The sequence below is a fragment of the Doryrhamphus excisus genome, chromosome 9 (assembly GCF_030265055.1).
Source record: "Doryrhamphus excisus isolate RoL2022-K1 chromosome 9, RoL_Dexc_1.0, whole genome shotgun sequence".
NCBI lineage: Eukaryota > Metazoa > Chordata > Actinopteri > Syngnathiformes > Syngnathidae > Doryrhamphus > Doryrhamphus excisus.
The window spans coordinates 13647361-13674417 of NC_080474.1; the positions used below are offsets into that span (position 1 = coordinate 13647361).

Below are 27057 nucleotides of genomic sequence, written 5' to 3' on the forward strand. Positions count from 1 at the left end.
AAGGTGTTCAGTGTTTATGTAACATAAACAGTTTTTTCATTTATAAGTCGCTCTGGAGTATAAGTCGCAGGAACAGCCAACCTATGAAAAAAAGTGCGACTTATAGTCCGGAAAATACGGTAAATGCCTTTTTGTGTAACAAACACACAAAGAGTCATCTCACCGTTCATATCTTTTCTTTTTTATGAGTGTCTTATATTGTCCTTTGTAATGATCCCATCTAATTTTATTACTAGAATATGCCAAGGGCCAATAACAATCTGAGCGCTGCAAATTGCCCACGGGCCAGACATTGGACACCCCTGGACTAACGCATTAATCCTATTCACAATGGCGGTTATCTATGTCGGTGTAATGTGGTCCACTCAGGTCCATTTTCTACAGGCGTCCCAGCAGCTCGGGTGCCGGGGGTTTCCTGCCTTACGGTCCACACACACATTACACAGAGGTGGCCCTCCCTGTTTTTTTTCTCCTCCTCCTTCTTCAGTCTTCCCTCCTCTCTCCTTTTTTTTTCTCAATGGATGCCCTCTCACTAACCTCAATTGAGAGCCGTGTAACAGGACACTGCCCCCATTGGGCTGCACTGGGGACCGCCCCCCTTTTTTTTCATTTCAAGAGCCACACTATAAAGAGCAGTGATCTCGACTATATGTATGTGTGTGAGTGTGTGTGTGTGTCAGAGAGATAGAAGCGGCTGTGCCGCTGCTGTGTAACATGTGATAGCGCTGCTTTGGCGGGGCGTTCACTGGGAGGTTTAACGACTCCAGAGCGCCGGGAAAGCACCTTTTAGCCCAGAGGGAGCCTTATATACTGTGTATACAGTACATATGTATATATATATATGTATATATATGTTTATATATATATATATGTATATATACTGTGAGCCTGTTACTGATTACACTTAAGGGAATGCAGGAATAAAAAAGACAGTGATAGGAAGAAGTAGGAGTGTGTGATTTGTCCAAATGGTGACGTGGGTGAGACCTTCTTACCCAATAGCTTCTCTCTCTCTCTCTCTCTCTCTCTCTCTCTCTTTCTATTTCTCTATCCTCCTCCTGATAGCTTGAAGTTAAAAAGCCGGAATCTACACTCGGAAGCAACTTAACGGAGGACTCTAGAACATGGAAAAGGGAACAGGATAGGACAGAACGCAAGGAGTTCATCTGGTTCCTAAACTCGGGTAAGTGGAAAACTGTCATATGTTGTTGATATGCATTGAAAGGTGACATGTTTTGTGTGTGTGTATATGTGTGTGTGTGTGTGGGGGGGGGGGTACTTTCATGTGATGACGGCGGTTAACGGCGGATGCGCTACTTCCTCTGTCGGTCACGCTGAGTGCACCCCCCACCCTCGTTCATTTGACACAGATAGCCACTCAGTCAGCATGAATGAAGTGGAGGAGGAGGCGGAGGAGGAAGGTGGGGGGGTTGTCATATCATAGGACTCTTTATGAATGGGTGCCACACGTGATTGGCTGAGATTTGCGTATATGTATGCTTGTGTGTATTGTGTGTGCTTTTTTCTTTGGAGTAGGGGGGGCTTAGTCACCACCAGCTGACCACCTAAAGTGCGTTCTTAAAAAAGTGGTGGCCCGCCGCCCAGCTGTTGTTGTTCTTGAGTACGTCTCCCACTTGCCGTGACTAAGACCACGCTTTCATTCCAGCTGCCATTACTCACAACAAGTTGTCACTTTTTTGTGCAAACAAGAATTTCCAGAGTAAGATCGCTTTACCTCAGGCTATAATTAGCATTAGCACTACCTGCCATTCCACACACGGCATTGTGTGTTTGTGTGTCAGCATCATGGAAGCGTCCACGTTGGTCATCCTATCAGCTGCCGTTTCCGGCAAAGAGCGTGTGATAGGATTGGAAATTGGCAGGGAGATGCTTCGCAGGAATCTCGATGAGATTACCATGGAATCTGACCCCCCCCCAACATGAGGTCTTATCACGCTGCCTACAGAATGAACCCGCCCCTGTCCTACTTGGCAGGAAGTGAGCCTGACGCCTTCCTGCAGCGACAAACTTCAGGGAAGGGAAAAAAACTATTCATACAGGTTGTATTATTAGGTCATAGAGGAGCTGTCTATCTTGGTTAAGTACTGCATGGGGAGGTGCTAACTCTCAAATGTAGCTCTCAAACTCCCGCCATGAATCAGACATGCATGTGCATTAGTTACAGTGGGCTAAATACATTTTTGATGAGATACTGTGAATATACCATCAAAGGTTCTCCTATTTGCCGATGTAGAGCAGGAATGGTGCAAAGTAAGATGCATGGATTAGCGTGATGCGGTGTTTAATGTAACTGTGTAACAGATGACGTGTCCCACAAGGGGGCGTATGTGGTGAATGACGCGTGTGGTGCAGTCTGATGCACAATGAGGGACGTCAATTTGATTGGTTAAGATTACACTCGGTTGTGTTAAACCCTCTCACTCATTAGAGGGATGGAGGCGTGGGTGCGCGGTGCTGCGCCAGACTGCGCCAAAATTTGCAAAGTGTGCTGGGGCACAGTATGTTTGTTGTCAGGTGTTCATAATGTTCAGAATCAGAAATTGTTTATTGTCAGGTATGATCAAACACATACTAGGAATTTGTTTTGGTGAAGAAGGCGCAGGCACATCTATTAAAAATGAAAATACAAAATATACAGTATAACTATATATACAATATATAGTCTGTTTTTGTTAGTGATGTTAGTGATTTGGCATAGTTTAGCGAATAACGTTAGGTATTATTAAGTGTATAGCAGACATAGCATATATCATCACCACACAATGACCCCAAATTGTCGGCCGATTCTCTGAGACTGGTTATGTGTATGTGCACACGTGATGGACATGTACATGTAAACAAGACAGTATTGATAATTTCATTCAGGTCAAATTAAATGTTTACATTTTAACTTAATTTGAATTGTGAAATATTGAGATGATTTGTTCAGTCAGTACAAACTGGTGGTGTTATATTTTTTGATATATATCAGATTTAAAAATCTGTTTGTGTTTAACCATAATGTATTGCTGTTTTGAATTAATTTATATTTTTTGTAATTAATCATATTTATGTATATAATTTGTATATAATTTATTTAATTTTTATATATTTTTTATATTAGCATGACTTATTTACTTATATTTATTTAATATTTTATTTAATATTATATATGCATTAACATTTTACAAATAAGACAATATTAAAAAACATAATCTATCTTAAAATTACATTTTTTATGAGACTGCAGAGTAGGACTGTCTTGCTGTTATTCGTTCACTTTTAAACAGGTAATTTATGCAACGAATGATTTATGAAAAGAGCAAAAATCATTTTTTTCTAAAGCGTTGTAGCTATTTTAAGGATTGTCAGCAAATAATACATCCTAGCTGAAAACATTTTTAAAAAAGCATAGTGATTTTTGAGAATGTTTTCTTAGCTGTTATGTGAATGTGCGTTAAGCGGCGTGCTGTGTTGACTCAGCTGAGTCATGGTGTTGTAACAATCAAGCCGTAATTCACCTGTGCCAGCATTTCATTTGACCCACTTTTTTTCAGCTCTAATAAACGATAGAGATGTCATGTCCTTCCTGACATGCCAAAACATATTTGTTTTCCTATAAAGATGTGCTAATTAGTACAATCAGTACAATTATCTGTGAGTTCATTTTTTTCTTTCACTACTTTCCCTTTACTTTCTTTTCCGCATGACGTCTGTGATGTTTATACAGCAACAATGGCAGTGCCAGCGTTCTCAGGCTTAAGACGTACACGTCACGGTTACATTGTGTCTGTGTGTGTGTGTGTGTGTGTGTTTCAACGGCATTCTTATCGCACACACCTGGCCCGCTTCCTCCTATGCCCATATATGGATAGAGCTTCCCCTACCTGGGCCCCAGTCTGAATTCCAATAAGCGGCAGGTCAAGTGTGTGTGTGTTTGTGTGTGTTGCGGACGCACGTCATGGAAAAGTAGGATCAATGGGCCGCATGTTCTTAAGGTGTTCCTTTCTGTTTTCTGAAGGTAATCAGTGAACACCGTGACTCAGCCTTGGTTGATTATTCAAAGTAGAAGGACGTCAGGAGAGGAGGAAGTGACAAACAAGTGCATTAGCGGCTTAGTATAGCCTAAATTTTGGTCATGGTTAGCCAAAAAAGCTACATTGAAAGGTTGAAAAGCGCCACCTACTGTAGCAAAGATGGACATAAATCATCTCAGGTTATAAAACAATACATTAGACATAGGACAGGTAACAAGAGGAAGGGAGTTTTGTACATTTTGTTTGCGGTTTCTTCCCTTGGGGAGTTTATCCTTGCCGTTTTTGCTCAAGTGCTTCATAGTGTTCAAGTGCTCATGTTGTTTTTTGTAATGTATGAGTGTAGTTTTCAGTGCCCCATTTCCCATTTAGTCCGACTTTATAAGACATGCTAGCATAAATGTAGTACAGATATTCTTCTAGTTTTATGAGTTTTATAATCAAGAGAATGGTCAATGCTAATTCCTGCCCGTGTTGCTTCAAAGACGTTTTGCTTGATGGCGGCCATGTTTTTCAACTGTTTGTCAGTCCCCTAAAGGTGTGTACCAAATTTCCCCACAATTCGGATACATAAACTAAAATTACAGTGGGTGTTGTGCAAAAAATTTAAAGTCAATCCGACATTGGGGATAACAGCCGATGTTGTCCCATTTCATACCTGTTGAATTTATCTTGATTGGGCAACAGAATTCACTTTATTCACCGGATACGCTAAATCCAGATAAATGTTAACAAGTAACGCTGACAAATTTCTCAGAGTAAACATCGACATTTTAGTTTTATTTATTTAAATTTGGTTAACAGTTCAAATTCAAGTAAGTTGCAGATTGTTTTCATAATTTTACATAGTTGGAACATTTATGACCTGATGTTTGTCACAATTGTCAGTGTGTTTTGTCTTGGTAAATGTAATTCATATCATTGCGGAGTTAAATGTTATCGTTATGACAATAAGATCAGTTCTCGTAAAGTTATTTGGAAAGTCACCGCTAACATTATTGAGTTGCATGTGAATTTTGGTATTCCATTTTGCCATTTGTAAGCGTAGTTACTGTCACTGCTGCTTGCCGTTGGAGGGTGGAGGCAGGTTATGGGCACTCAGGTTAGAGCACTAGTTCCCAAACAGAGTGTGCATTATGGCATAATAGCCTCTGCGCTGCCTTGTATCGAGCCTAATGAAGCAGATTTCTGGCTGCCAGGGTGCACCACCAGTCCAGCTTTAAAAATCTAACAAAAAAACGCTGTGACCTCCAAAAAAAAGGTGACAGAGGTGACACAGAGGTTTCTTGTGACTTCAGGTCCATCCATCTCTCACCTCAATGTAGTCCCGCGGCTCCTTTTCGTTTGCCAGACCTTCATAAAGCAGCTTAAGCAAAGGAGTTTGCTTTTCCTTGGTCAACTTGCCAGCTCTTTCCCATCAGTCCAACCCTCCTGGAAGGGCCTGAAGAGGGGTGTCTGCAGGCCAAGTGAGGCCAGTGTACAAGGGGGCTCCCTCTGGAGACGCTCCTTGGCTTCAGACTCTAGTCCTCATGTGGTCCACTCACGTGAGACTTTCAAGACCACCGCCGTGAACCATTTGGTTTACTGTTTTCATCCCATCTAAAGTCAGCGTCGTGAGAAAGGAGAAGCGAGTGACTTTAGCAGGCAGCAGAGACCATCTGCTTGATAGCTAGTGACTATTCTGGGATAGCGGAGAACTTTGGACGGGGCACAGCGTCCATAATCCTTATATTCCACAGAATCCCAGAGTTATTTGCTTTTTCCACCAGCCAGCTTCTCCAGCTCAGCTTTTATGGACCTAATGATCAATGAATGGCCGCTCTGCTAAATGGGTTGCTGTGAATGTCATAGTATCACAGTTGTATACACTATATTTAGGGTATAAAACAATGGTTCAACCTCAAAAATATTTACCTTTGCAATTACAGCTGCTTACAGTCACGGATTAGCTTTGAATATATGGCTTGTATCTGTCTGGCCCTGAAATACTGTTTGTATGTGTGTGCGTTGCAAAATTCTATATCAGAAATATTATGTTGTTTATGTGTATGTTGACGATTAACTCGACAACTGGGATTGTACATGTTTGACTCCCGTCATTCTTTGATATTGGTATTGGCATTAGCTTTAGAGGACATGCTATTTTAGATTGTTGTCCATAAAAAAAAAGCATGTAAAGCATACCCTGCTATTGGTGGGAGTTGCTGTCCGAGACCACCCGCAATTAGCAGGTAAAGGTCAGTAATTCAGACACCCTTAAAATATTTTTAACACTCTAAAAAAGCCTACATTGACGCACCACTGTTCACATGATGTGCGGATACATTTCGTTTAAAGAGCAGTTTCAACGCAGAAAGAAAATCATTGAACATTCGGAATTGAATTGAAACACAAAATTTGGAGATACTGTACATGCGTTTCATTGGATGGATATAAAAAACTGGTATTTATTATCAAATTATCCCAACTTCTGATGGGATTCCCAACAAAAATAGTATTGGAAAAATGGCAATATGTCTGAAATGTTTGCATAACAGCAAAGATAAAAAATGCATAGGCAAGTTTTGCAAGAAGAAATTGAAACGGCATTGAAACGTGAGTTAAAAATACTAATTAATTCTCCCACCGTGTTAAAAATAATACTCAGAAAAATAAAAATGAAACAAAGACAATGTGTGTGTCGAGGGCCTGGTAGTGCAGTGTGCATTAGGACATTAGCACATTAACAGTGGACGACTTTGCAGATTTAGTGGAGCACATGCGAGGTAGAGTGAAAGAGAATGCATCCACACCCAACTCACACATCCTACACTCCCACCCACGCACACATGCCTACACACACACACACACACACACACACACACACACACACACACTCACACACACAGAAATGCAAAAATGCAACGTATGTTTGCACAAATATACACACATTCTTGTCCAGTGGTCACCCCCTACTTTGAGGCTAAGGCAGGGTAATGATTCACTTCCTCTTTGCTTCCCCCACTTGTGTGTGTGTGCGCGTGCACAGTTGTCACTTTGTGCATGTGTGTGAATGTGGATGTGGTCAGGCCCAGTCATCTTCCAGGCAGCTCAGAGGAAACCCACATCAACTGCCATTCACCACATTCTAGGAATAGCCTTGCCCAGCGCAAGCAGGAATGGAATGGCACGCCTAGACCCCGCCTACCTCACTCACTCAATCACCTCGCTCCCTCCCTCGCCTTCTTCACCACGCCGCCTCCGCCTCGTGGTCGTTCTTTTCTCAACATCACCCAGCAAATTGTCATAATACTTGATGTTCTTTTAAGAATGCATGTATTCTTCTGCTGAGAATATTTTGAAAAAATATATTGTGAGGTTTTTTCTTTTCAAAAACATGTTAAAATGTAGTTAATTGTTTCAAGTTCTCATCCAAAATATTTCAGATTTTTTTTTTCGAAGTACATGTTTTTTTCTGAACGGAACCTGGTATCAGCCAATTTTTTTAAAAAAACACCGTCTGTCGTCCCTGTTGACCCTCGACCTCAGCCCACTTCCAGTGGAAAAAAACAGCATTGTGTTTCATGTGCCGACCCAGCGGAGGTGTCAGCATCACCAAAGCGTGGAAAAAAAAAAGGTGTAGATAAGACGTAGAAGAAGCTTATCACCTTATCTCTTGTTCCTGTGAGCCTACTCAGCCAGTTAATAACACACCTGGACCTGTAGCACTGACTACATCTTGGTGTTTCAGCCAAAACTAGTTAGCTTAGTGGCTAATGTCATGTTTTACATAAAAGAAACAAAGCAGGGAACATATTTAACTAATCATAAAAGCACCAAAGTTAGTTGCAAGATATTGCAGTGGAGCTCAGTACAAACAATATACGTGATCAAAGGAAGCCATGTTTGATTAGTCACAATGAAAACTCGAAAACTCCTGAATCTTCAGCAATTTCAGTGGCTTTTTTTGATGTTATTTTGCTGTAATGCTGTGGTGGTAATAAAAACACCATTTGACCGTACATTTTGCCTCTAAGATGTAGGTTGTTGTCTCTAGGCATCTCTAATCACTTGCTCATGTTTTTGTTTCAGGATCGTCCAAGTTTGTTCTCGATGTTCGATGTTCGAAGATGGAGTATCGTCCGTTGGTCGTCTTTAAGAGAGGTAAATATTTACCCCCTCATTTTTGTTCAGCTTTTGAATGTTTCATTTTCTATTCAAAGCACAAGGGGAACACATTTTGGTTGTTTTGTGTGTAATTTGTGTTGCTAAATAATGCATTTCCGTATTTAATGTGCTGAAAAAAATACATATTTTGCAAAGTATGGCTGTTATTAGTAGTAACTAATAAATGAAACAGTTACATTAATTATTTATTTTATTATTAATTATTTAGAAAATTAATGAATGAATGGCACCAAAGTGTGTCAGGCACATTTCAATGCAATAAACAATGCCAGCAACCACTATTTAATGTAAGCATCTGAACCAGCATGTACATTTTTGTATTCATTGTCCTGAGTTTGATTCCACACTCGGCCATCTGTGTGGAGTTTGCATGTTCTCCCCGTGCATGCGTGGGTTTTCTCCGGGTACTCCGGTTTCCTCCCACATTCCAAAAACATGCTAGGTTAATTGGTGACTCCAAATTGTCCATAGGTATGAATGTGAGTGTGAATGGTTGTTTGTCTATATGTGCCCTGTTATTGGCTGGCGACCAGTCCAGGGTGTACCTCGCCTCTCGCCCATAGACAGCTGGGATAGGCTCCAGCATCCCCCCGCGATCCTTGTGAGGAAAAAGCGGTAGAAAATGAATGAATGAATGAATCTACATTACACATATGCTTTACTTCAATTACTTCAAGTTGTTTTGTTTACCTTTGTTTCTGCTTACGGTGGTTAGAGCAGTGGTTCTCATTCTCTGTCATGTCCCCCCTAGGGGACAGAAATGTTTTCATGCCCCCCTGCCATTTAGAATACTATTCAGACACTGATAATATTTATATAGTTATTTGTATTGTACAGACTGAACTGGAAAATGCAACAAAATGGAGAGTCCAATTGCATGTTGAGTACAATAAATGTGTACATGTTGGCAGGTCTGCACTAATGTTGAAAAGCACTGGGTTAGATGAACGATTAGCATTAATTATATGACACATCTACTTTGGGCGTGTTCTAAGCTTTCTTTTGGTAGTTTCCGTGTTTATTTAGGCTTAGAACACAATATTCAGAGTCCCTTGAGAGATCAAGGTCCAAATGGTCTAAAATGGCCGGCACTGAAGGGGTTAGCTTTTGAAAAATGCCTGGGATTGAATGAGTTAATAACTGGCAGGGAGAATCGACCGCTTGAATTTTATGAGCCGTCTATTTGCATGGTCGTGCATGATTGAGTGTACCATGGACTTTGTGGATTATTTTCAGTCTTTCTATTTATTCCCCTTAATGCAAAGTGTCAGGCATCATTGCTAACAAGAGGAAGGAGGAATTAGTCTAGTTTGGCCATGCCCGCCCATAACAAACAGAGAGCTTTGACTTTGTGGATTATTTTGAATTTGTGTCTTTATTTCTATTACGTCAAGTGGTGGTTATCATTAATTACCGGCTGGTAAAGCGTCACTGAACGTCAATAGTGTGAGTGCGTTCTCAGTCTGTCCAAAGTGCAGCGTGACAATGACAACGTGACAGCGGAAGACTCTTAATGGCAGGAATGTGTGTCTGGAGGAAAACGTCCAGCACATTTCCTTCTTAATAAAAGGAAGATTGGAGTCAAGTGACCATCAGCTGGCTGCCGTATGTTTGATGGCGGGGGTCACGAGGCTTCAGGTATGCGGCGTTGGACTCCTCACCTATGTGCGGGTGGCGTTTTATTAAGAGTGGGTCAGTGCTCCCATTATGTCGTCGGGGGGCTGGAGGCGGCGTGGCCTCGGGGATAATGAGAAAGAATGACAGGAATCTGCGGCTGATAATGCCATGCTCCGAGATGTTCGTCAGTAGATAATCTCCCATATCCTTCCCCCCACCCGCCCTCGGGCTGTGCTCTATGAGTCGTATTAAAGGGCTGTTCCGTCCTCTTCCCCCTGCAGACAGACTCACTCGGGACCCCTTTGGCGCCCTCGTCCTTGTCCTATGACCATCCGGCTGCCATCACTTGCTCAGTAGGCAGTGTAGATCCTGTGTAGCATCAGCAGCTACATCTGGCTACTGGGTCTCTGGCGGCAAAGCCTACTTCCCGGTCCTTGCTTTTGTCGTCCTGATTGGCTGTGGCGTCACATCCCGTGACCCCCTACTCCCCTCCAAACAGGATGTTCTCTGTCACAACCCCACAAGAGGCCCTTGTCTTTTTCACCCCCCATTCTTCCTACATGGATTTGCTTTGTCCTGAACCTGGCATACAATGTAGATTTCTGTGTGCTCCAATTCTACAGCTACATTGTCTGCTGGGTTTCTGGCTAGCAATATAATCAACCGCCGTAGAATCAATACTACAATACATCAACCAATAACATCAACAGCTCCACAGAAGGTAAGATAGCTATGGCACTCAAATAAAATGTTCTGCCATTTAAACCTTCCAATAAAAGGACCTTATTGCTCATACTGAGTTCTGTCACTTTGTCCAAGTGTGTGAATTGTTGATCAACTGTGTCTTGAAGTAATTGTGTCAAGTGCAATATTTAGTTGTGACCAGCAGAGGCGCTATTGATTGAACTAACTGGTGCATGCAACTTCTACAGGTAGCATGCAGTCATCCCAATACAATGAATAGTTAACCATTTATTTTCATTTTGTCAATGTAATGTAGACAAATGGGGGCGGCACGGCGGACGAGTGGTTAGCGCACAGACCTCACAGCTAGGAGACCAGGGTTCAATTCCACCCTCGGTCATCTCTGTGTGGAGTTTCCATGTTCTCCCCGTGCATGCGTCGGTTTTCACCGGGTACTCCGGTTTCCTCCCACATTCCAAAAACATGCTAGGTTAATTGGTGACTCCAAATTGTCCATAGGTATGAATGTGAGTGTGAATGGTTGTTTGTCTATATGTGCCCTGTGATTGGCTGGCGACCAGTCCAGGGTGTACCCCGCCTTTCGCCCAAAGACAGCTGGGATAGGCTCCAGCACCCCCGCGACCCTCGTGAGGAAAAGCGGTAGAAAATGAATGAATGAATGGATGTAGACAAATGCCCATTGATCTTGTTTCCTAGTCTTTTCAAGCAGCCATTTTGGTGTTCTGCCTTCAATTTATGACAAATAATGTGGTCCAACAAATTTGTTGGTTAAATCCTTTCGAGTTTCATCACTTCAGGCACGGCAGTGCAAGGACCCTATTGAAATATACTCAGTAGCTCCTCCACCTGGAGAATTCAACTTTTAAACTTTACTCCACCCCAGTACAGGGGGCAGCAAGGTCACATCTGTGCTGTATGGTAATTGCTATGTAAAGCTTGTATCAAAATACACGTGCCGTGCACCCACGGAACCACAAGAATGTCCACTTAAATTTTAGCAAAACAAGACAATTAAAACCACAAACACTGAAATGGAGAAAAACAAGCAAACAGTCGTGAATAAATTGGCAAACAAAAGACAAATGTGAAAATTTTGGCACTGTTGAATAACTGAATAGTTAATACAGTGGAACCTTGGTTAGCGTCCGCCACAGTTTTTTGGTTAACATTGAAAATATATGTCAAAGTTTTGCCTGTGTTTGCTTATATTCTCTGCTTAGCGTCCAATATGTCATGTTGTGTTGCTAATGCACTGCACTGAGTCCAACCATGTTAATGTATTTTCAACAATACATTGCTGTTAGCATCCTATTAGCTTGCTAGCATGGAAACCGGTAGTCTGTTTCGTCGCCCGTCTGTGATGTCAAATATGTTAACACAAAAACATCTTTATAGTTTTACAATGATAGTTTTACATGCATAACACGATTCTAAATGCATATAAATGATGAATGAAAGGGGAAATAGAGAATTAATTGACTTTTACTTTCACTGATTTCACTTGATTCTTGACGTGACTCTTCCCAAAGACGCAATGTGGCAGCAAGATCCACACTGAAACATGAGTTCTTGAAATCAATAGTGTTTCTCACCTTCATTGTCGAAAATATTGTCACTTGCTACTTTATTTAGCTCCATTTTGGGTTATTGCGGTGAGAAACCATATGAATATATGGTGTCTTTGGGAACCGTCACATCAATAATCAAGTCTTAAGTGAAGGTAAACCTAACCTTAAATGTTCATTCATCCTCTTTATTCATTATTTATATGCATTACTAATTATTTTCTTAATGTAAAACTACAATTGTAAAACTATAAAACTGTTTTATGGATGAATTGGATTTACATTATTTCTTATGGGGAAAATGGATTCAGTTAACGTCCATTTTAGTGAGAGTCAGATCTTTTGGAATAGATTAATGAAGCGAACCAAGGTTTCACTGTACTCAGCTGAGTACTAATATACAGTGGTGTAAAAAAGTGTTTGCGTCCTTCCAGATTTCTTTTTTCTTTTTTGCATGTTTGTCCCACTTAAAGGTTTCTGTTCATCAAACAAATGTAAATATTAGTCGGTGACAACACAACTGAACACCATGGAACCAAGAATTGTGCCGTTTACCAAAAAATCTTGAAGGAAAATGTCGGTTTGTGACCTCAAGCAAAATGAACTTGGGTTATGCAGCAAGACAATGATCCAAAACACATCAGTGAGTACACCTTTGAACGAAGAAACACAAAATGAAGACTGTGGCCTAGTCAAAATCCTGACCTGAATTCTATTGAGATGCTGTGGCATGATCTTTAAACGGTGTTCAGTGTGACTGAATTGCAACAATTCTGCAAAGATGAGTGGATCAGAAATTGCAGTTGTTGCTGCTAAGGGTGGTTCAACTAGTTATTAGGATTAGGGGGCAATCACACTTTCACACGGGGCAATGCAGGTTTGGATTTTTTTCTCCCGAAAAAAAAAGCATTTAAAAACGTCAGTTTGTGTTCAGTTGTCTTGCAATTGCCTAACATTTAAATTTGTTTAATGATCTGAAATGATTAGTGTGACAAAAAAGAAATCAGGAAGAAGTCAAAAACGTTTTCACACCACTCTACATACAGTCGTACTTCCGTTTTTGTTATTAATTTGTTCCAAATGGCTCCAGTCACCCAAAATAATAACCAAAAAATATATTTTATAGGAAATAATTATAATTGTACATGCAGAAATAGTTATAAATGATGATTAAAACTGATGAACACTGAACATAACTAACAATAACTAATAATAAGATCCAAGATGGCTGGATAAACAAGTGTTTGTAATACATTTATATGTTTATATGTATACACATATCTTTATGAATGTCTAATATGAGTGTTCCATTTTTAGCCCTTATGCCGCATGGTTGTGACCAACCATGCTGTAAATGTCTTCACGTGTCAGCCAAAGATAGCAGGAGTATTGTGGTTAAGTCAACAAGGCACAAAGGCGGCTGATTGTCAGGAGGTTTCCAGACTGCTGTCACACTGACTCCTTATTAGCGTTTTCTTGCCTGCCCGCACACACACACACACACACACACACACACACACACTTCTCAAGACAAAGCTGAAGAAAAGTTTTCCTTCTGTCCATAAAAATAGAGCCATACCTCATGTACATGTCATTAAAATGTGCTGATTATGGCTTCATTCGTCCCAAAAACACAACACAAAACAATATTGAGTGAAGGTGTGACCTCTGCGGGCCACACAGCAATAAAATCCAACCAAACATGATGAAAATGAACTCCATTCAGCTGGGAGTGGAGTCAGCGCTCCGCAGCTACAAAAATATCTTCACAACAAAATGAGAACAATTTTGAGCTGGAGGCGATGTTTTAACAAAAATGGGGAGGAAAGTCTCAAATTATTTTGCAGAAACAAGGAAAAGTGATGTGACCTTAATTTCCCAAAGGAAGACCACCTGAAAGAATCTAAAGCAAGACAAGACAGAAGATTAAGCTTCGGAAATCCTTAACCACTTTCACACAGAGGTCTCGAGATGCTTCATTTTCTTTTTTTCCCCACATTTAATATATAATGTAAAATATTATAATTATATGCATCAGTCAAGTGGCATAACATGGATGTTGGATGAGGGAAAGATAAGGATCTCCAGATTGTTTTATACAAATATTATAGTTTTGTGCTTTGCATTAAAATATACATTTATTTTTGCCTTGTGTGGGGAAAATAACATGTATTTCCAATTTTGTGAGTTTCCTTTGGTTTTTTTATATTGTAATTTTTAAAATTGTGCTTTCAATAAGAAGAGAAACAGGAAAATACAAGGTGTTTTTACTTTGGTTTTTTTATTCTTCAGATTGTGTGAGTTTCTTTTGTTTTGATACAAATAAAACATTTTTGTTTCAAATAAAAATGGAGACGTGATTAATTTCTTTGTCTATATATGCCCTGTGATTGGCTGCCGACCAGTCTAGGGTGTACACCGCCTCTCGTCCGAAGACAGCTGGGATAGGCTCCAGCATACCCCTGCGACCCTCTTGAGGATAAGCAGTAGAAAATGAATGAATGAATAAAAATGGAGATGTGAATGGTTGTTTGTCTATATGTGCCCTGTGATTGGCTGTCGACCAGTCTAGGGTGTACCCCGCCTCTCGTCTGAAAACAGCTGGGATAGGCTCCAGCACCAACATGACCCTTGTGAGGATAAGCGGTAGAAAATGAATGAATGAATGAATTTTCGAATGCCAAGAAGAGCTTTTATCTAGGATAAGCGACACAGAAAATGGATGGATGTTGGATTGGATGAATAAAATGGAGATATATGTTTTCCATGCACACCTGTTCAATAAGAATAACATGTATCTACAAAGCATGTTTATTTTTTTTATAGGACAAATAAACATCATCATCATATAACTATTTCAAATAATAACATGTGTCACGTAAATAAAAAATAATAATAATTGGACACAATTGATGATTTTTCAACAAACCAGAATAGCACAGCAGTCCAATAAAAAAAGTAATTTCAAGTTTCTTTTGTTGTTATTCAACAAAAATTTAATCATTTGTATGTTAAATGTTAAAACTAGAAAATATAGAGATGCATGCTTGAACTGTAGAGCTGTGCTTTGCTTAACCAAAGCCGCGTAGAATACGTTTTAGTTTTAATGTGATAAAACATATCAAATCTAAAATATTTGTATTATAAATATATATGTAAATATATATTTATTTGGGCTGTCAAATATTTTTTAAATCCAATTAATTGCAGTTTTCCACCTAGTTACTCGTTATGAATCACCATTTGCAACAATGTGTGAAATATAGCCATATTTTATTAAGAAAAACACAAATGATGAAAAAGATAAATAACAGAGCACATTGTGCCATCATAACAGAGAAGTATGGCTTGACATGATGCGTCTTCTGTATTATTTTTTGGGAGTTTGTCCATGTTATAAAAAATATGAAAATGTCATGGCAATGAGACGCTGAGGCTAAAACAAATAGCTGCATCCTTGCCTGTCTGTCCGCACTCCTTTTCCAAAAAGTGACGAGTGACGCTGGAATCAAACACTGGAGATGAATCACATTTATTATTACATTTAAATGAAATTGTGTCTCGTCTCAAGGTTGCCGGCAGGTGAGGTGTTGGAGCGTCTCTATATTCTCTCGTTTTTTTCTTTCTGGTGTTTTTGGAGGCTATTTCCTTTCGGATGTTCCTCATTCGAGGCTACACGATGAAAGCAAGAAAAACATTTTTTTTTTGTCCCTGTGCTGCATGCACTCGCTACAGCTTGACAGACTCAAGGTCAGCTAAAGGCTTCATTTGTGTACAAAACGTCACATTCATGGAGCACTGTGATGCATCCATGCTGTTGCCATGGTTACTTGCCACTTTTCTCTTTGTGTGTCTTCTTGTTGCAGAAGATTTCTATGGCTTTGGGGAGCACGGATGATGATGACCACCTGCTGAACATACAATCATGAAGAACTATCTAGAAAAATCATTAAAAATCAATGTGATGACAAGATTTAGTTCTTCTAAGAAAAATGTATCTTTTGTAAAATATAGCTTTGGTGGCATTATGACATTTTTTGCAATGTACAAAAAAAGTGCTTTTCTAAAACATTTTTTTGTAAATAAAACTAAACCTTACAGTTTTCCTGTATTATTACAACTATATTGTTGTGACTTTATCCATCCATTTTATGTTGTGCTTATCCTCATATCATAAACAGTATATCATACACACATCATGAGTGCAAATTGTTGATGGCCTCTGTGAGACGGAATGCGATACGGACAGGTACGTGAATACCAGAAAGCCATGAGCGACCAATCATCTTATTTGTGCCGAATGAAAATTGACGCCAATTTTCATACAATTTAATTCATAATTGTTACAAATATACAAAGTGTACAAATATTCAAATCATACTACAATACGATATTGGCATACATTCATTCATTCATTTTCTACCGCTTTTCCTCACAAGGGTCGCGGGGGGTGCTGGAGCCTATCCCAGCTGTCTTCAGGCGAGAGGCGGGGTATACCCTGGAGTGGTCGCCAGCCAATCACAGGGCACATATAGACAAACAACCATTCACACTCACATTCATACCTATGGACAATTTGGAGTCACCAATTAACCTAGCATGTTTTTGGAATGTGGGAGGAAATCGGAGTACCCGGAGAAAACCCACGCATGCACGGGGCTACATACATGCTCATAACAATTTTTTTAATATTAATTTTTTTTTATGACATCCAGTGACCGTAGTGAGAGGTACAAGCTGTACAGAAAATGAATGGATAGCAATGACATATTTTTAAAGTAAATATACTACAAGAAATATACCATATAATACCACCACTGTGGTCCATAATGAGCTAGTATGTCATAAGACTGGAACAGCTCCGTTAGCTTGTCCGTAATGTTGTGATGTCACCTCTCCTCTTAACATAGCCGTCCCTCATCCCGCGTCAGGTGACGCCATGTCTATTTCTGTTATGGTGAGGTCAGATGTCAAGCGGCCGCACTTTATGTCGGCTTTTTGCGCCCCTGCGGGATCGCCGACCCTGACCAACGGATTCTGTGGCGGTGAAGAAATTTGAGAAAATGCTGACGCCGCAGAAAGAGAACGCGAGAGAGGGAGCACGTCACCTGTCAGTGCGAGACAGATGGACGGACAGGCAGCTGACCTCACGTCATGTGACATGGGACACCAGAAGGTGGCTTGGCACAAATTGTCAAGACTGACAACGAGGAAAAGAGGACAAAGAGGAGCGCACATGACACGTTGCGTGTGCATGCGTGTGGGTGTGTGTGTGTGCATTCTATTGTGCTGATGCAGTCACATTAGCATTATTAGCATGTGACCATTTACTATGTCTTTTTTTGTGTTTCTTAGTTTACATAAAGCTAGTTATGTCAATCAGATTTAATATCAATTGTTAGTTTTAGTCAACGTCATTTATCATGCCAATCCTATTTAAAAAAAACAATAATTTCCCATGACGACAGACTTTAAACATGGTTGTCTTTACACTCTTTACCTTTTTTGCTGTTCATTCCCGCTATGAAGTCTCTCCTTTGTACCTCCGTGAGGAGTGCTCAAAGCTAACAGCTGCTCCCGAGTGTAAACAATGGAGCAAGAGGCAAGCTACGAACGTAACAAAATGAACATCCATTGCTGCACACTTGCTTAAGGGGCTGTTATGGCACCAAAAACAATAAGAAAGTAATAAATAAAGCAGTGGCACGGCGGACTAGTGGTTAGCGCGCAGACCTCACAGCTAGGAGACCAGGGTTCAATTCCACCCTCGGCCATCTCTGTGTGGAGTTTGCATGTTCTCCCCGTGCATGCGTGGGTTTTCTGCGGGTACTCCGGTTTCCTCCCACATTCCAAATGCCAGGTTAATTGTCCATTGGTATGAATGTGAGTGTGAATGGTTGTTTGTCTATATGTGCCCTGTGATAGGCTGGCGACCAGTTCAGGGTGTATCCCGCCTCTCGCTCAAAGACAGCTGGGATAGGCTCCAGCACCCCCGCGACCCGTGAGGAATAAAGCGGTAGAAAATGAATGAATGAATGATAAATAAAGCAGTATTAAACACTAAAAACACAGCAGAAGATACGACGCTGCCGTAACTAGCTTGCACTCGGGCAGTGCCGTCTTCAAACATGAGACCTCTGCATCAAATCCAGTCTAGTATATGAATATGAATGATATGCTTGTTTTTGGTATCGTGCTTAAAAGAAATATTGATATTTTAAAAATATCTACTTATTGTTTTCTGACCTAAAAATGTAGTTAGAATATTGTATTATTGTGATTATCAATTTCAGAGAAATCCCTCGGACATCAGAGAGTCCCTTAAATGGGTGTGCCAGATACACTCTCTGCCCTCCCACTGTACTGTAGTGTTTTTGTGTCCTTGTCAGACAGACAGACAAACATTTCTCTCTTGTTTAAAACTTCGTTTGAATTGTAATGATCAACCTACGAGGTTGGACACAAGAAATTATTAAGTGACTCACGCATTTTTCATTCATGTTTTTGTATCCTTGTTAAAACATATTGCTGCATTACTCCTGTTGCAGTCCTCCTCAAAACAAAGATTAATTTCTTCCATAATGGTGCCCTACAGCCAAGTAACATTCATTCAGCATGTACAAAAACAGAAGCATTGGGGGTTTTGGTAGGGAGAAACTTGCAAACATAAGAAGACTGCCAGCTACCAAGCAACCAAGCGAGTGATGACATAGGAGACATGGCAATGGTCTACAGCCAATCAGGACGCAGAAGACAATAGGCTGTGCAGACAGACAAGAGAGGGAAGAGAGTGAAAGTCAATTTCCCACAATGCAATTCTTCTTGAAGGGCCAGACTCAGCCTGTAACAGCATTTTTTAAAAAGCACATAAATTGCACTTTAAAAATTCTACGAAACAGCGAGTCTGTCAAAGGTGAACCACGAAAGAGAGAGGGAACACTTTAATGACTTTCCCTGGTAATTAATTACATTTATGAAGGAGTAATATTGTTGCTGATTCAATTACTGTTGTAACTGTAACTAATTATGTAATTTGTCCAACACTGCATCTTTAAATTGGTAAAACTATTATGTTTTTCTCCTGATATTAAATCTTTGTTTTTCATTGTTAAAGAAGTAATTATATGCAAAAACGTATATTATACAAAATTATTACTTTTTGTGACTGTAGTGTAAAATTTAATCATACTTTTGTTCTTTTTTTTCCACCCCAATTTCATTGTTATTATTTCTGTGACTTAATTACAACTACTATTCCCGGAATGTTACATAAGTACCAGTGGGAGGAGAATTAAGTGTCTTTAGTGTGTCTCTCTCTTGTCTCCGTCTTCCCAAATGAGGACTAAGTCGGTGGCTGTTTTCTGGAGGTTAGGAATGTGTTTGTCGCCTAGCAACAAGGCTCACAATACAACACAACAGTTTTTGTGTGTGCAAAGACAGGAGTGAGAGTGACGTGTGTCCATTCACTAATCAGCTGAGGACACTTTTTCCACTCTTTCATGTGGACACACACACACATACGTTCCCTACTGACAGAGGACAGTACTTCCTGGTGTTGTGTAAGCACTGAGAAACTGAATGGAAAGTGATGATAAGATGATGTTGTATCACAAGGACACACGGTGACCATGAGGGTCTCAGTGGGGAGGGGCCTCACTGACTGTGTACTCTGAACATGTCACCCTAAACCTTCATCCATTCATCTCTTTTCTTTTGCATTTTGTCTGCACAGGACAGAGTGTGGCTGGAGTCTATCCTGGATGAATCAGAACAGGAGACCAAGTCCAGGCCAAAACTTTTGACAACTAGTAACAACAGCTCAACAACTAACTCTAACCCCAGCCCAAGCAGACACCGCCACCCTAGACAGTACTTTGGGCATGTGACCCACCAAAGCAGAGTGGCCATGCCGGAGGCAGGCCATGGGTGGAATACATTAAAATAGACCGTTTTGGCAGGAAGCACAAATCCAAGGGAATACGTTTGGAATAGATGCATATTCCGGAAGATCTAGAAAGTTTTCTGTACACGTTATTGTGTGTAGCTGCTCTATAGGAGACCACAACTCAATACAAAGGGTACCAAAAATTGCATAATAGGTCCCCTTTAATGTCAATCGATATTCTCAACACACTCAATACACTTCGGGCATTCACAATCACAGCACTACATCATGCCTAATTGTGTAAATAAAATAAGGGTGTCATAAAAAATATCTTACAAGTGGGATTGCATTGGTCTTCCTTAACCACAAGCAGCATAGCATTACAATTTGTGTTTGCAGTGACTGATATCCCATTAGAAAAGTTAGCCAAGCTACATTCGATTCTGTATTACTGAACAACATTGTCCAATGATGGAATGAATGGAATGGGATGGCCTTTATTGTCATTATACAAGATGTACAACGAGATTGGAGAGCTTCTCCTTTCAGTGCAGTAGTCAAGTAAAAAAAAAGTATATAAAAGTAAGGTAAAAAAAAGACAATTTAGCAAGATATATACAAGATATATACAGTAAACCTCGGATATATCGGACTCGGATATATCGGAAATTCGCTCACAACGGACAGATAAAAAAGAACAGATTTTTCTGTAATGCATTTCCAATAAAAATTCATTGCATAAATCAGATTTTTTATAACGTAAATCTCCAGTCCTGTTCCAATGCATTTCCATTAAATTTCCCTCGCATATATCGGATGGCCGCATCGTTATGCTAATCTTGTTGATGTCACTGGCTATTGTCTTTCTCCTGGCTCCAGATTTAGGACAAATATAAAAGTGAGTGACGTCAATAATACTAGCACAGCAGTGAATGAGATCTTAACCTCACTATTGGAAATAACGTAGGCCTGACGGGCGTAACAGGGCCTAGCTTAATTAACAATTTGTTATGCTCAGAGTCCAATAAAGTTAAATTCTCATTACCTTACGTCTCTTTTCATTGCCCAGTCCAGGTACATTGGAAACATAGTCAAGGAAGTGCCTTTTTATAACGGATAAAATCCGATTTACGCATATACCAGATATAAATCCGATATATGCGTAAAACGGACATTTTCCGGTATACGCATATAATATAGGTTTACTGTACAAGATATCCAAAATATGTATACACATAGTATTGCACAGGAGCATATGCATGAGCTGACATATTGCAGATATATTAATTTTAGTGCATTGATAAGTGGGTCATAGTGCAAAATAATGACTGGTGCATACAGGTGAGTAAAGTCACATATGAGTGTATTGGGTTGTTAAATAAATAAATAAATATGATTGAGATTGGGTTGTTAAATAAATAAATATGATTGATCTATTGCATCAAGAAAAGTGTATGGTCTCAAAATAATAAAATTATCATCCAGACAAATTTGTTACCCTGAACTGTAACAAACAGAAAACAATCTTAAGTAAAAAATACAGGTACAGATTATTAAAACGACTTTAAAAAGTACAAATAGCCAATTATAATACTGAATTACTGAATACAGTAATTGATTTAGTAATTACAGTAGTTACAGTAACTGGTCACGCGCCTGACTGAAAAGTTGAATGAAATGTTGTTTGTCAAAGTCAAGTGTTTATCTATCAGGTGTGTTTGTTTCTGTGGTGAAGGAGAGGAAGTGGTTGTTGTTTGTCTGGAGGAGAGGAAATGGTTAAATGTCCATGGCTGGAAGTGTGAAATGTGAGAAGGAAAAAAAAAAGAGGAAGAGCCACAGTGAAGTTATCATTTTGGCCTCCGACTAGGCGACATGTCTCTTGCTTTGCTGCTTTCGCTTCTTGTTTCTGCAGCAAGTTTTCATTGACAAGTTTAAACGCCTTGTTCTGCTTTTTGGCCCAAGACGCAGCGTCAAGGCGTGGTGGAAGGGGGTCAGTGTTTTTTTTTTGGTTTTTTTGTTTTACGGGTACAGCGCTCAGAGAGGAGCTTCTTTCCCTCGGCAGTAAGCGTTTCCCACTTCCTGCCATGCGCTGAATCAGCCAGCAAGAATGTACGAGCATTGACTCACACTTCCTCCTGGATGTGACAGCGCTTCCTCTCCATGGCCAACTGATTCAGCTTGCTCTCGGCACCCTTTCACTCCCCCGCCGCCCACCGTCCGCCGCCCACAATCATGCTTCCTTCCGCCAACAGTTACAGCCAAAGTGGAAGAAGTGACTTATTTGCAGAGACAGGAGTGTTTAAAATGGGGGCTCAGTCAGTCAGTGGTCATCAAGCGTCTGAGTCATTTGAATTGAGTTTGTCCCCTTCTATATTTAGCTCTGACCTAATGATCATTCATAGGGCGGCGACAGATGGCGCTCTGCAGGCAAACAAGTGAAATGTTCACGCTACGTTAGCGTCATGTCAGCATTCAGTGGGTCAACACAAGGAAGGCGCATAAACACAACATGAACAGATAATTGATGTTGACTCAGCATTGATAAAGTCATTAGCTGGAAATAACGCCAATCAAAAGATTGGATGTGCACCATCATCTGAGTTCTGTGCATAAGTTGCCATTGCCTGGAGTGTACAAAACTAGAATATTTTGAGTGCTGGAAAAAGCGGTTCAAGTGTGCACGAGTGCAGTGTGAGGTCTTTCTGTTTTTCTGCTATCGCAGTGGAAAGATGTGACAAAGGTGCGCTTCTGTGCTGATTATGCAAACACACGCATGCATGCAGGCACCGACTCCCTTGTGAGGTTACATGCGACAGGTGCCTCTGTCGATAGATGGACAGACGGGGGGGGGGGGGGGGGTATAGGGGTGTGTGCATGAGGCAGATGGGCTGCATGTGTATGTTGTTTGCTTACACTACACACTAGAGTTGCGTCATGGACAGTACAACACATGCGTCAGCATGCACTAGGGGAAACAGGACAACATCTGATTGACAGACAGCAGAAAAGAGTGCAGGATGTTGCCTTGCAGGTGCGCAGGTGGAAAGTACCGTAGTGTACGGCAAAGACAATGACCAAATAGCATGCTGTGATGATGACTGTTGATATTTAAAAAAAAAAAGATTAAAGACACACCTTTTTAATCAGGCTTTTAACTAATATTTTTAAACTTTTCTTATGTTTTTATCTTTTTAGTCCTATTTTATGCTTTTAGTCTTTAGCTTTTAACTCCAGTGTTTCCTCAGGGGGGGTCCTACACACTGGGGGCTGTGTCGGGTCTGCTGAGGGGGTGCCATCCTTGGGTCCCTTTGACCCGTCCGGCTGAGGGTTCCTCCCTTTAATGTGGGGGTCCGCCCGATGGCACGGCCTGCGGCTCCTCCCAGTGTGGATGGCCCCAAAGGTGGCGTTTCCTTTATCCTCAGTGCCATGCCGTGTCTCCCTACTGTGTGTGATTGTGTGTGATTGTGTGTGTGTGTGTGTCTAGTATGGAGGGTGGGAGGGAAGGGCTTTCTTAGTAATTGTTTTTCCTTTTAATTGTGGTAATTGTTTTTTAATTCTGTAAAGCACTTTGTGTTGCATGTCTTTGCAGGAAAAGTGCTATACAAATAAAGTTGATTTGATTTGATTTACTGTATTGTACAACAGCATGGTCACCATAGGAATAATGCTATTTCACAAATATGGGTTCACTATGAATACATCGTAGGGGGTGCCTCGTAAGGGGGCATAAAAGTACACCATAATCAACACGCTTATTTATTTCTTCATATGATGCACACAGAGCAATTACCAACTTTTCTACCGTTGGACTGCTGGAGTTTCCCCCGCAGCACCACCACAGGAACACCTGCCTGGCACATTTCCGTTAGCGCTAATGTCAACAACAGGTTTTATATTAAAATATATATCTGACTCAGCTACTTGTCATCATCTTTCTTGACCTTTCCCCTACTTACTTAAGTGTTAAGTTACAAGAAGTGAACCTGATTTAAGGTCTGATGTCTACAGCAACGTCAGGTTGATGGACAGACCGGTGACTCAAACACAACAGCAGGAAGCCACACTCTCAACATGACAGCACAGTCCCAATGGGATGCGTGGGACAGTATTTCACTGCCACCATGTGGCTTGTCTCCAACAAGGGTCTAATCTAGACCAGGGGTCTCACACTCAATTTACTTGGGGGCCACTGGAGCTCGGGTCTGGGTGAGACTGGGCCGCATCAGGTTTTCCAAAAAAAAAAAACCAAAAAACGCATTTATTAAAAACAAAAAAAAAATTTAAACTTCGCTTAGGTTCCAATTTTCTACAAGCAAAGCTCTGATAAAACATTCCATTGTTCTCAAATATCTTACTTTTTATTTTTCTACACAAAATAAGATGAAAAATAAATAAACAAATCAAGAATAAAGAAAATCAATCAATCAGTAATAAATGAATAAATATAATAATAATAATAAAACGGCAAATAATAAAAACTCAAGAAACCACATATAGTTGGTGGGTAGACAAATTATTTTTTTCAGATTAAAATTAACAAAGCATTATTAGAGCCCTGTAGACATGACAAAACACGACTATAGTCACATTTATACTCTTTTTATTTACAACATATTGCGCAACTGCAGGGTCTTGAGACACATGCTAACTCGCAAACTAGAGAGCTACCGACCTAAACGGTAGCCTTCAAGTTATTTCCTTTAAACTTAAATAGCAAAAAACTTACCACTTCCACACGGATAGGGAGGATAACTATTAACAGTTATTTAACCTTTAACATGAACATTAATCAAACGTAATCATTTTTTCTGGGTACATGATACCATACAGCATCGATATCAAACTTGCGCGGGCCACACTAACATTAAACTTTCATATCAAGGCGGGGGCCTCAAACTAGTGTCCTGCGGGCCACATTTGGCCCACGGGCCACATGTTTGAGACCCCTGATCTAGACTTAGTCACACCCTTTTAAATAATTACAGTGAGAATAAGAAGCACAGATTTTAAATGTTTCAGCTACTGCCTAATTTAAAAAAAAATACATATATGTGTTTGATATATCCATCCATCCATTCTCTGTGCTGCTTGATATATTGAATTAAAAATACAAATAAAATATATTGCATGATGTGAGACAATTCAAATTATTGTAGACATTTTGCAGGGTGAAAAATAACAATACATAAGGCAACTTAACCCTGTTTAATTAATGTATACAACAAATAATGACTAAGGCAATGTCATTTATTTCATACTAAAAGACATTTTCCTTTGTGTGACTATTTATAAAAGCAGCAAATGATACGGCTGTACTTGATATGCAGTGTTATGTTTTAACGCTGATGGAAAAATCAGCTAAAGACCAAAAACAATAAAGGGTAAGTGAAGGAAAAGTGAAGAAGAAAGAAGAAGACTTATTATTACTACTGGACATGTGAGAAACAGGTGGAAGAAGCCCCCAAAATAAAACCTGGGGATTTCAAAATAAAACAACAGCCCAATGACAACCAGACCGCAGAAACCGCAGAATGAAAATGTTTCCTTCTGCACATTTTCATCCCGTGACTCAGGTTTAGTCAGCGGATGATTCAACTGAAACAGAACAAAACAGTGTCCCAGTAAAACGCAAGAAAAAAAGTGTCAAAGACGTTCCAAATGTGTCTTCTTGTCTGCGGGCTGGATTTTTTTTTTTTAAAAACACCCACACAAATTGAAGTTTCAACTGTTTCTATGCTAATAGTTTAATAGTAATTCGACTTAGAAGCAGAAACTATTTAATCTGCCCCCCTTTTCTCAGTGTTTCAATTACTAATACTTTGCTCACTTCCTGTGTTTAATTTTCCATCAATTTCACAACATAAAGACTTGCTATCGGGGCAGCTATTCATCTTTAAACACATCAAAAACGTCCATAAAAATGCAGTTTATGTGAATAATTATAAGGGTTGTGTGATGTGGACAAACAATTTAGCAGAAAAGTACTTTTTTTATTTATAATAATATTGAATGTGATGTAAATGTGCTCTAGCAAGAACAAATTGAGAATGACATTTATCAGATCTGCATTTTTCTGCCTTTATGCACATGCTATTCCACAAAAATGGCGACAAAGTCATATTTTGTTATATTTTTTGGTCATTAAACTGCTTAGGATTGGGGTTTTCTTTGCATGAAATTGTTAACAAAATAAAAATACTAAGGGTTGCACGGCGGAAAGTGGTTAGCACTCAGCACACTTATCCACACAGCTAGGAGACCGGAGTTCGATTCCACCCTTGGGTATCTCTGTGTGGAGTTTGTACGTTCTCCCCGTGCATGCGTGGGTTTTGTCCGGGTACTCCGGTTTCTTCCCACATTCCCAAAACATGCTAGGTTAATTGGCGAGTACAAATTGTCCATAGATATGAATGTGAGTGTGAATGGTTGTTTGTCTATATGTGCCCTGCGATTGGCTGGCGAGTCGTAGCATTCAAGCACCCAAATGTTCAGCTCATTCAGGACATTTGAGTGAACATTCATATGATAAAATATATAACAGTTACATAACAGTTAGCGTGCAGAAATGTGCAGGTAAAACTCAATATACTCACTTAATCAAACACATGTTTGTGCCAACAAGTGTGTGTAGTTAGCGTGCAAACATATAACTAATGAATCCCTTCAGTCCTTGAGTCAGACTCAAGTCACAATTTTTAATGACGATCATCAAAGACTTGCAACTTGACTTGGACTTTGACATTAATGACTCAGATCTCAAAAGTCTGACTTTATTCTGATGATTTGAAAATACTTTCAGTGAGTATCGTGATGAGTATCACTTGTCCCCAGTCAAAGTATTCAACTAACGTGGTTGTTATTGTGTCACTTCCAGCAAAACACTAAATTTTTCCACAGAATCATCCACATTGAATGCATCTACGGACGTCCAATCAGGTGTAAGAACAAACAACGAGGATGTGGCTTACGTGGCAGTGATTAACTACTGAAGATAATTTTATTAAAATTATAAATAAAATTCATTCATTCATTCATTTTCTACCGCTTTTCCTCACGAGGGTCGCGGGGGTGCTGGAGCCTATCC

General features: G+C 40.0%; 1 long non-coding RNA gene across 1 annotated transcript in view; it reads left to right on the plus strand.

The window, feature by feature from the left end:
* LOC131136251 (uncharacterized) overlaps positions 1-14658 on the plus strand; it is a 31755-nt gene extending 17097 nt beyond the window's left edge. Inside the window, exons 2-3 of the long non-coding RNA XR_009131713.1 lie at positions 1066-1183; positions 8106-14658. This is a non-coding gene — a long non-coding RNA (uncharacterized LOC131136251). The remainder of the gene's footprint in view (positions 1-1065; positions 1184-8105) is intronic.
* The last annotated feature ends 12399 nt before the right edge of the window (positions 14659-27057 follow it).